This window comes from Leptonychotes weddellii, chromosome 6 (genome assembly GCF_054177405.1).
Source record: "Leptonychotes weddellii isolate Sample4059 chromosome 6, ASM5417740v2, whole genome shotgun sequence".
Lineage (NCBI taxonomy): Eukaryota > Metazoa > Chordata > Mammalia > Carnivora > Phocidae > Leptonychotes > Leptonychotes weddellii.
In genome coordinates, this window is record NC_138374.1 from 48,236,554 (window position 1) to 48,247,913 (window position 11,360).

Here is an 11,360-nt window from a genome sequence, read left to right on the forward strand (position 1 = left end):
CCCCTCCCATGCACTAATTTCTACTCTTATGTTTGAATTTGCCAATAAAGAATGAACCCATGAGGGGCACCTGGGTGGCTCAGTCATTAAGCGTCTGCCTTCGGCTCAGGTCATGATCCCAGGGTCCTGGGATAGAGCCCCTCATTGGGCTCCTTCCTCTGCAGGAAGCCTTCTTCTCCCTCCCGCACTCCCCCTGCTTGTGTTCCCTCTCTCGCTGTATCTCTGTCAAATAAATAAATAAAATCTTAAAAAAAAAAATGAACCCATTAAACCTTAGGCACACCACCCTCAGACCCTAATAAAGACAGAGCTCAGGTCCGTGCTCCTGCCCATTCTATCTGTGATTTTGCCATGTAACCCTCAGACATGCCCTGCATCCTTCAGAATCTGCCAGTAATAAATTTTGTTATTCTAAGTCTCTGATGGCTTTTGCTGAGGTGTGCCCTGCAATCATAATAAGAATGACAAGGAATGGTCTAGCACCAACTTTGGCTCCAGTCTAGGAAATGTCTATTGGAGTTTGCCACAACTAACATGGGCCCAGGCAAGTGTCTCAGGCATTCCTTGGTGACAGCATCACTACCAATAGGCTGGGACTGACACAACACTTTCTTTAAAATATTTAAAACTATATATTGAAAAAGAACATTGTGGGGCGCCTGGGTGGCTCAGTTGGTTAAGCGACTGCCTTTGGCTCAGGTCATGATCCTGGAGTCCCGGGATCGAGTCCCGCATCCGGCTCCCTGCTCAGCAGGGAGTCTGCTTCTCCCTCTGACCCTCCTCCCTCTCATGCTCTCTGTCTCTCTCATTCTGTCTCAAATAAATAAATAAAATCTTTAAAAAAAAAAAAAGAAAAAGAACATTGTGTATCTGTGAATAGTGAGTCAAAATGACCAACACCAATACATTCTTGTAAATTACCAGATTTTAAAGAGGGAGAAAATTTCTTTGAGCATTTTGGCAAAAAGTCCACATGACTTAGAGAGAAAATTATATCATGATCAGATATTGACAGCAACACTTTTATCCCAGAAGAACACAGATATTTAAGATAGCCAAGGAAAGAAAATGTGAACAAAAAATTTTATATCTGGCATAACTAACCTTCAAGTATAAAGGGCACAAATCAATGAACATGTAGGAACTTCTATGTTCTTATGATCCCTTCCAAAAAAATCTAGAAAATGAGCTTCAGATACCAGAAAGGAAATTATGAAATAGATATGAAAGACAGTGAATGTTGTGGGAAACAATAGCATTTACAGGAAAATTAACTTTTAATCTTTATAGTGAAATACCAAAATAGTTTTAAAATCAGTGTATTTACAGTGCAGCTACTATGGAAAACAGTATGGAAGTACCTCAAAAAACTAAAAATAGAACAACCATATGATCTAGTAATTCCACTTCTGGGTATTTATCTAAAGGAAATAAAAGCACAACTTATAAATAGGCACCCCCATGTGCACTGCAGTATTATTTACAATAGCCAAGACATGGAAGCAACCTAAGTGTCCATCAATGAATGAATGGATAAAGAAAATGTGGGGGGCTCTGTGTGTGTATACACAAAATGGAATACTATTCAACTATAGAAAAGAAAGTTTTGCCACTTGTGACTAGATGGATGGACCTTGAGGACATTATGCTCACTGAAATAAGCTGGACAGAGATAAATAGTATGATCTTATTTATCTGTGGACTCTACAAAAATAAAACAACAAAAAAACCTGAACTCGTAAGTATAGAGAACGGATTGGTAGTTGCCAGAGGGAAGGGGGAGGGGGAGTGGGTGAAATGGGTGAGGGTAGTCAAAAGGTTCAAATTTCCAGTTATAAAATAAATCTTGGAGATATAATGTACACCCTTGTAATTATAGTTAATAATACTGTATTGTGTATTTGAAAGTTGCTAAGAGAGTAAATCTTAAAAGTTCTCATAAGAAAAAAATTGTAACTATGTTTGGTGATGGATATTAATGATTTATTATGATTATTTCACAATATATACAAATACTGAATCATTATATTGTACATCTGAAACTAATATAATCTTGTATGTCAGTTATATCAGAAAGTTTAGAGTACTTAGTATCCATATTAGAAAAAGAAAAGTCCAAAATTAATAACCTAAGTTTCTACCTTAAGAAGCTAGAAAAGCCATACAATGGAGTATTACTCAGGAACAAGAGGGAATGAAGTATTGATACTTCATTTATAGACGGATGTACACCAAGGACAAAGTATTATATGATTCCATATACAGGAAATGTCCAAAATAGGCAAATCTATAGAGAACAAAAGTGGATTAGTGGTTGCCTGGAGACTGGGTAATCAGGAAGTGATGGCTAAGGTGTGTAGAATTTCCTTTTGGGGTAAGGAAAATGTTCTAAAATTGACTGATGATGAATACACAATTCCATGAATGTACTAAAAGATACCATTTGTACATTTCAAGTTGTTGAGCTGTATGATGTGTGAGTTATATTTCAATAAAAATGTTTTTTAAAGAAGAACAAATTAAATCAAAAGCAGAAGGCAACTTAACAATAAAGAGCAGAAATAAATGAAATAGAAAACAGATCAACTATAGAAGTTAATTAAACCAAAAGCCAATTTCTTGAATAGATTGATAAAATTGATAAGCCTCTAGCCAGAATGATAAAAAACAGAAAGAAACAAATTACCAATATTGGAAATTTAAAAAGGGACATTACTACAGTTTCTACAGACATTAAAAGGATGGTATTGGAATATGATGAACATTTATATCAATAATTAGACAACTTATATGAACTGGACACATTTCTTGAAAGATACAAATTATCAAGAAGAAATGGTCTGAATAGCCCCATATGAAGTAAAGAAATTGAATAATGAAAAACATTACCATAAAGCAAAGTTTGTGCCTAGATATCTTCAGCAGTATATTCTACCAGACACATACAGAAGAATACCAATCCTATATAAATCCTTTTAGAAAATAGAGGAAGATGAAAGCTTTCTTACTCATTTTAGAAATAAGCATTACTGTGATTCTAAAACTACACAAAAACAATAAAACTACCAATAAAAGCTCTTGTGATCACAGAAGCAAAATATCTTGCAAAATATTAGCAAGTCCAGTTCAACAATAAATTAAAAGGTTAATATTCTATGACCAAACTGTATTTATCTCAGGAATGTTGGTTTAACATTCAAACTTCAGTCTGTGATATTTACCATGTTACTAGGAGAAGAGAGGAAAAAATGATCACATGATTCAGTAGAGGCAGATAAAACTTTTGACAAATTTCAATAGCATTCATGCTTTAAAAAAATAGAGCAGTGCTCGCTTCAGCAGCACACATAGTAAAATTGGAATAATACAGAGATTAGCATGGTCCCTGTGCAAGGATGACAGGCAAATTTGTGAAGTGTTCCATGCTTTTTTAAAGATTTTATTTATTTGATAGAGAGAGAGAGTGCGCCCACAAGCAGGGGGAATGGCCGAGGGAGAGGGAGAAGCAGACTTCCCTCTGAGCAGGGAGCCCGATGCGAGGCTCAATCCCAGGACCTTGGGATCATGACCTGAGTTGAAGGTGGATGTTTAACTGACTGAGCCACCCAGGCGCCCCAAGTGTTCCATGTTTTTAAAAATGATTTCCAGTTTGGGGCACCTGGGTGGATCAGTCATTAAGCGTCTGCCTTCGGCTCAGGTCATGATCCCAGGTCCTGGGATCGAGCCCTGCATTGGGCTCCCTGCTCTGCGGGAAGTCTGCTTCTCCCTCTCCCACTCCCCCTGCGTGGGTTCCCCCTCTTGCTGTGTGTCTCTCTGTCAAATAAATAAAATCTTTTTTTTTTATTTTAAAGATTTTATTTATTTATTTGCGAGAGAGAGAATGAGAGACAGAGAGCACGAGAGGGAGGGGGGGTCAGAGGGAGAAGCAGGCTCCCCGCCGAGCAGGGAGCGCGATGCGGGACTCGATCCCAGGACTCCAGGATCATGACCTGAGCCGAAGGCAGTCGCTTAACCAACTGAGCCACCCAGGTGCCCATAAATAAAATCTTTTACAAAAAATGATTTCCAGTTAAAAAAAGATTAAAGCAAATTAGCAATAGAGAGAAACTTCTTCAACTCAATAAAGGGCACTTATAAAAACCTTACTCTATAATCATGTATAAATGGTAAAAGACTGAATGTCTTCTCACTATGTTTGGAATAAGGCAATGTTTGCTTTCCCCCTTCCTACTTAACACTGTGTTATGGTCTGAATGTTTGTGTTCCTCCCCCACCAACTGATATCTTGAGATTATAATCCTAACTAATACCATCATATTATGATATTCATGGGTGGGGCCTTTGGGAAGTGATTAGGTCATAAAGGCAGAGCTCTTATGAAATTGATTAGTGATCTTATAAAAGATTCTACAGAGCTCCCAGCCCCTTTCACCATGTGAGGATACAAGAACTCTGTGACCCGGATGAGGGCTCACCTGACTATGTTGGCAGGTTGATCTCAGACTTCCAACCTCCAGAACTGTGAGAAATAAATTTGATATTTTAAGCTACCTTGTCTGTGGTATTTTGTTATAGCAGCCCAAATGGACTAAGACACATTATATGAAGATCCTAGTCAGTGCAATAAGGTAAGAAAAAGAAATAAAAGCCACATACATTGGAAAGGAAGAAGTGGTCTTTACTCACAGGGGACATAATTGTGTTTGTAGAAAATCCTAGGGAATCTACAAAAGCAGCTTTAAAACTAATATAGATTGGGGCTCCTGGCTAGCTCAGTTAGAAGAGTATGTTACTCTTGATCTTGGGCTCATGAGTCATGAGTTTGAGCCCCATGTTGAGTATAAAGATGACATATATAATATATATATATATAATTATATATATATATATAAAATAAATTTAGGGCACCTGGGTGGTTCAGTAGGTTAAGCGTCTGCCTTTAGCTCAGGTCATGATCCCAGGGTCCTGAGATAGAGCCCCTCATTGGGCTCCCTGCTCAGTGGGGAGTCTGCTTCTCCCTCTACCCCTCCCCGCGGCTCATGATCTCTCTCTCTCATGCTCTCTCTCGCTCTCAAATAAAAATTAAAAAAAATAAACTTAAAAACATTAGTACAGGGGCACCTGGGTGGCACAGCTGGTTAAGCGTCTGACTCTTGGATTTGGCTCAGGTTGTGATCTCAACCTGGGATTGAGCCCCATGTCAGGCTCCACACTGAGCAGGAGTCTGCTTAGGATTCTCTCTCCCTCTCTGCTCCCCCACCCTCATGTTGTCTCTCAAATAAATAAATAAATCTTTTTTTTTTTTTTTTTTAAGATTTTATTTGTTTGACAGAGAGAGACACAGCAAGAGAGGGAACACAAGCAGGGGGAGTGGGAGAGGGAGAAGCAGGCTTCCCGCAGAGCAGGGAGCCCGATGCGGGGCTCGATCCCAGGACCTGGGATCATGACCTGAGCCGAAGGCAACACTTAGTGACTGAGCCACCCAGGCGCCCCAATAAAGAAATCTTAAAAAAAACAAAAAAACAAAAACTAGTACAGATTAATGATAATACAAAGTCCATATATAAAAATCAATTTAAAATTGAATTTTAGGGGTAACTGGGTGGCTCAGTCAGTTAAGTATCTGCCTTCAGCTCAGGTTCTGATCCCAGCGTCCTGGGATTAAGCCCCACATCAGGCTCTCTGCTCAGCAGAGAGCCTGCTTCTCTCTCTCCCTCTGCCTACTGCTCAGCCTGCTTGTGCTCTCTCTCTCTGTCAAATAAATAAAACCTTTTAAAAAATGGAATTTTAAAAAAACAATGTATATATAAGACCAAAAATGTTAAACTTAGAATTAAACCTAAAATATGTGTTAGCTCTGTATTGAAAAAAATATTTGAAAAAAATCACTGAACCGTATTTTTAAAAACCCTAAATAAATGGAGATATAGATCATATTTATGATTCAGATGATGCAATATTATTATCCCCAAATTCAACATAATCCTAGTCAAAATCCAAGCAAGTTTTTTTTTTTTAATGACAAGCTCATTCTAAACTTTATATGTAGAAGAATGTAGAAGAAAAAAAATTGGGAAAAAAATGAACAAAGTTGGAAGTTTTACATGACCTCATTTAAAGACTTTATGAAACAACAGTAGTTGAGATAGTGTGTATTGTTAAAGAATAGACATATAGATCAATGGAACCAAATACAAAGTCCAGAAGTAGATATACACATAGTCAATTGATTCTTTTTTTGAAAGTTTTTTTTTCCTTTTTTAAAGATTTTATTTATTTATTTTTCAGAGAGAGAGAGAGAGAGAGAGAGCACAAGCAGGGGGAGCGGCAGGCAGAGGGAGAAGCAGGCTCCCTGCTGAGCAAGGAGCCCAATGTGGGACTCAATCCCAGGACCCAGGGATCATGACCCAAGCCAAAGGCAGACACTTAACCAACTGAACCACCCAGGCATCCTTAGTCAATTGATTCTTTTTTTTTTTTTTTTTAAAGATTTTATTTATTTATTTGACAGAGAGAGACACAGCGGGAGAGGGAACACAAGCAGGGGGAGTTGGAGAGGGAGAAGCAGGCTTCCCGCAGAGCAGGGAGCCTGATGCTGGGCTCGATCCCAGGACCCTGGGGTCATGACCTGAGCCTAAGGCAGACGCTTAACGAATGAGCCACCCAGGCACTCCTAGTCAATTGATTCTTGACAAAGGAGTCAAAGTAATTCAACAGGAAATGTATAGCCTTTTCAACAAATATTATTGGAATAATTGGATATCTATCCATCTTCCTACCTACCATCTGTGTAACTATCAAACCTCAACCTTTACCTCACACTATACAAACAGAAAAACTTGAAACACATAATATACTTGAATGTGAATGGCAATACTATAAAAATTTAGAAAAAATACAGGAGAAAATCTTTGTGATCTTCGTGTTGGCAAAAATTTCTTAGGACATTAAAAGCATTAACCACAAAAGAAAAAAAATACTTGATTTTACCAAGATTTAATATTTCTATTCTTTGAAATATGCTAAAAAGAATGAAAAGATAGGCCACAGACTGGAAGTAAATATTCACAAGATGTATGTGAAAAAGGACTTCTATCTAGTTTAATAAGATAGCCCAGTTTAAAAAAAGGGCAAGAGTTTCATAGACACTTCACCAAGATATATGAATGCCCCCAAAACATATCAAAAGATACTTAAGATCATTAGTCATCAGAGAAATGCAAATTGAAGCCAAATAAGATACCACTACATATCAAATAAAATTGAAAGAATTTAAGACTGACAATGCTATGTGTTGGTAAATATGTGGAGCCACTGGAACTTTCATATACTGCTGGTGGAAATGCAAGATGGTACATATACTCTGGAAAAAAGTTTCATAGGTTCCTATAAATTTAAACATATGCTTTGCATATAACTCATCAATTTCATTCCTTGGTATTTACCCAAGACAACTGAAAACATACCTACAAAGACTTACTTGTATATGAATGTTCATAGCATTATTCATGATGATTAAAATCTAGAAACAACTCAGATTTAATTCCACAGGAGAATGGATAAAGCATGGTATATCCATTTAATTAAATATCTCTGAGCATTAAAATGAAATGAATTAGTGATATATGCAACCACATGTATCAAACTCTGAAACATACTGAGTTAAAGAAGCCAAATACAGAAGAGTAAATATTCTGATTAAACTTTTTCCCCACAATTGCATATAATCTCTAGTGATAGAAAGTAGAATACTGTTTCTCAGAGACAACAGTGGGGAATAGGGGTAGGGTAGGGATTGAACAGAAAGGGCACAAAGGACAAAGGAAACTGTTCTCTATCATGGTGGTAGTTACTCAGATGTATTCCTTTGTCAAAACTCTTATACAGCATATTTAAAATATGTGAATTTTATTATATGTAAATTATTCCTCAGTACATGTTTTAAAAATTAGCAAACAACTTGGCACTGCAAACTCTAAATAAAAAATATCCTAATCAGGTATCATTTATCCTAAGAATGTAGGGATCAATATTTTAAAAATCTGTTAATAAAATCCAGTCTTAAAAAATATAATATTAATTGTTGAGGAAAGGTGTATGACATACATTCCTGATTTAAAACAAACAAACAAACCTTTGAAAACTAGAAGTAGAGGGGAACTTCCTTAATCTCATTAGGGGTATGTACAATACACTTCCAGTAAATATCACACTTGATTGTAAAAGTAGTTTTAAAGCATTTCAGTTAATGTCAGAAGTAGATGCAGATGCAGCTTTTAGGCAACAGGCTTGGGCAATGAAAACGTCAACAAGGCAAGAGTCCATAGTGATTGCCCAGCTGGTGCAAAAAGGCTTATTAAGTAACCCACATTGAAACAGCCATAGGCCCTAACTGACCAATCAAGATGCCATCCCACAGTAAGGTCAAAATGCTTGCTTGCACCTCTTCCATTGAAAATGTTTCCCAAGGGATTGCTGGGAAAATGGTAGAGTAGGAAGACCCTAAGCTCACCTTGTCCCACGGACAAAGTAGGTAACTACCACATCAGTGTAAATAACCCAGAAAATGACCCCAAAACTGGCAGAACAAACTCCACAACTAAATGTAGAGAAGAGGCCACATCAAAGAGGGTAGGAAGGGCGGAGATCTGGTGAGGAACCAGATAGACCTCCGGACTATCCATGGGAGGGATGGACCCACAAGTGCTGAGAGGGGGGAGAAATAGACTATCACACCAGGGAGCCTGCATGAGGAAGAAGAATCCCCATAACATTTGGCTTTGAAAACCAGAGAGGCAGAATTTCAAGAGTTCTTACAACCAACAGGACTTAAAACCTGGAATTAAAAAATCAGCAGGCTTGGCTCCGGGAGAGCTGGGAGGGCAAGAGGAAACTGAGTCCCTGCCCTTAAAAAGATAGCACAAAAAACAGGCTGCAGAGATACAACATAGAGGCAGCAGTTTGAAAAATGCCTGGCCATACACGAGGGAGGGTTATTTACTAATCTCAGAGTGTGTCTGGAGGGACAGAGATGGTTGGGAAACTCCTCCAGTAACAAAGGAGCTGCCAGGCACCCCTTACTTTTCCCCGCTCCCCAGCATAAACACGTAGCCACCTGTGGAAACCAGTGTAGTGCCATCAGACACCACCTAACTTGCTTATACTGCACCCCGCCTCCCCAACTTTGGCAGATCTGCCCCTCCAGCCAGGGTTGCCTCAGTCCCAGCACTGTGGGTCCCGTTCCCCAGAAATCCTGAGCAAACCTTGCCAACACTGTGTATCCTGAACTGCATGCTTTGTGGGGCCTCAGTCCCAGTAGAAGCAAAGTCCTTTCTCCAAGGGGACCTGTGCACAAACCTTGCTAAGATTCCAAGTCCTTCCCCCACACACTTTGTGGATCTGCCCCCTCTAATCTGATCTATGCCAGAGCCCATTCAAAGTGGGACCACAAACCTGGCAGTGTGCAAGTAGTCCTGGCAGGGCCAACACCACTCTGAAGTGACTCCTGCTCTGGAGAGAGAAGGATATCCACACACACCAGTCTGACTGTGACCCCAGCAGCGGGCTGGGGGCAGACAGCTGGTCTGAGTGCAGGCCCCACCCACCAACAAAAGCTTCTCAGGGCACAACACAGGGAAAGAACCCTGCAATTTGGTGCTATTGCATCTCTGGTAAACTCCTAGTCTGACTCAACTCAAGCCCAAGGAAGTCACAGACTGACCCACTAATAGCACAGGGACCAAACACTGCTCACAACAGACAAAGAGAGCCACTGCAGACTGGACTGGAGGAAAAAGCAGGTTGGTTACAAGAGCAAGGTACACCAAACACACATAGGAGGAGACATTCTGTAAACAGGGGACACTGCACTGCACAGCATTAGAGGATCTCTTCTTTATAAAACCACACCTTTTTTTTTTTTTTAAGATTTTATTTATCTACTTGACAGAGAGAGACACAGCGAGAGAGGGAACACAAGCAGGGCGAGTGGGAGAGGGAGAAGCAAGCTTCCCGCGGAGCAGGGAGCCCAATGTGGGGCTTGATCCCAGAACCCTGGGATCATGACCTGAGCCGAAGGCAGACGCTTAACGACTGAGCCCCAAGCCACACCTTTCAAGAGCAGGAGACATATCGGACTTACATAACACAGAAACAAACACAGAGAGGTAAACAAAATGAGGAGACAGTAGAATATGTCCCAAATGAAAGAAAAGGACAAAACCACAGCAAGAGACTTAAGTGAAACAGAGATAATATACCTGATAGAGAATTTAAAATAATAATCATAAAGATACTCATTGGGCTTGAGAAAAGAGTGGAGGGCATCAGTGAGATCCATAATGAAGAGATAAAAAAAAGAATCAATTAGAGATGAACACAATAAATAAAATTAGATGGAATAAATGGTAGACCAGAGGAAGCAGAAGAATGGATCAGCAACCTGGAGGACAGAGTAATGGAAAGTAATCAAGCTGAATGAAAAAAAAATTTATGCAAAATAGAACAGACTTAGGGAACTCAGTGACTCCATCAAGCATAATAATAGTTTCATTATACAGATCCTAGAAAAAGAGAGGAAAAAAGGGCCAGAAAACTTATCTGAAGAAATAAAAGTGAAAACTACCCAAATCCAGGGAAGGAAACAAATTCAGATCCAAGAGGCAAAGATCCCCCAACAAAATCAACCAAAGGATGGGCACCTGGGTGGCTCAGTTGGTTAAGCATCCAACTCTTGATTTTGGCTCAGGTCATGATCTCAGTATCATAAGATCAAGCCCTGCATCAGGCTCCACCACACCAGGCATGGGGGCATGGAAACTGTTTAAGTTGCCCCTCTCTCCCCCTCTGCGGTCCATGCCTTCCAGCCCCCTTCCCCCCCCCCGCCACCCCGTGCACTCTAAATCAAACAGTCAACGAAAGGAGGTCCAACCAAGCACACAGCAATTAAAATGGCAAAAAGTAGTGATAAAGAATTTTAAAAGCAACAAGAGAAAAGAAAACAGTTACACACAAGGGTAACCCCATTAGATTATCAGCTGATTTTTCAGCAGAAATTTTGCAGGCCAGAAGAGAGTGAAGTGGCATATTCAAAGTACAGAAAGGGAAAAAATCTGCAGCCAAGAATATTCTATCCAGCAAGGCTATCATTCAAAATAGAAGGAGATGTAAAGAGTTTCCAAACAAAAGTTAAATGAATTCATGACCACTAAACCATCCCTACAAGAAATGTTAAAGGGGACTCTTTAAGTGGAAAGGGAAGACCATAAGTAAGAGTAACAAAAGTAGGGAGCATAAAAGTGGCAAAAATTGGGGCACCTGGGTGGCTCAGTTGTTTAAGCATCTGACTCTTGATTTCAGCT

At 39.5% G+C, this 11,360-nt stretch overlaps 1 long non-coding RNA gene and 1 other non-coding gene across 2 annotated transcripts; one reads left to right on the forward strand and one right to left on the reverse strand.

Annotated features, from left to right (window-relative positions):
- Nucleotides 1–3,326: 3,326 nt before the first annotated feature.
- Nucleotides 3,327–3,430, forward strand: LOC115940194 (U6 spliceosomal RNA). Its single transcript, XR_004074995.1, has one exon. It is a non-coding gene; the product is annotated as a U6 spliceosomal RNA (small nuclear RNA).
- A 5,290-nt stretch (nt 3,431–8,720) lies between these two features.
- On the reverse strand, nt 8,721–9,846 carry LOC145722033 (uncharacterized). The gene is made up of 2 exons (XR_014146071.1): nt 9,346–9,846; nt 8,721–9,282 (listed from the first exon to the last, which is right to left on the reverse strand). It is a non-coding gene; the product is annotated as an uncharacterized LOC145722033 (long non-coding RNA).
- Nucleotides 9,847–11,360: the final 1,514 nt, after the last annotated feature.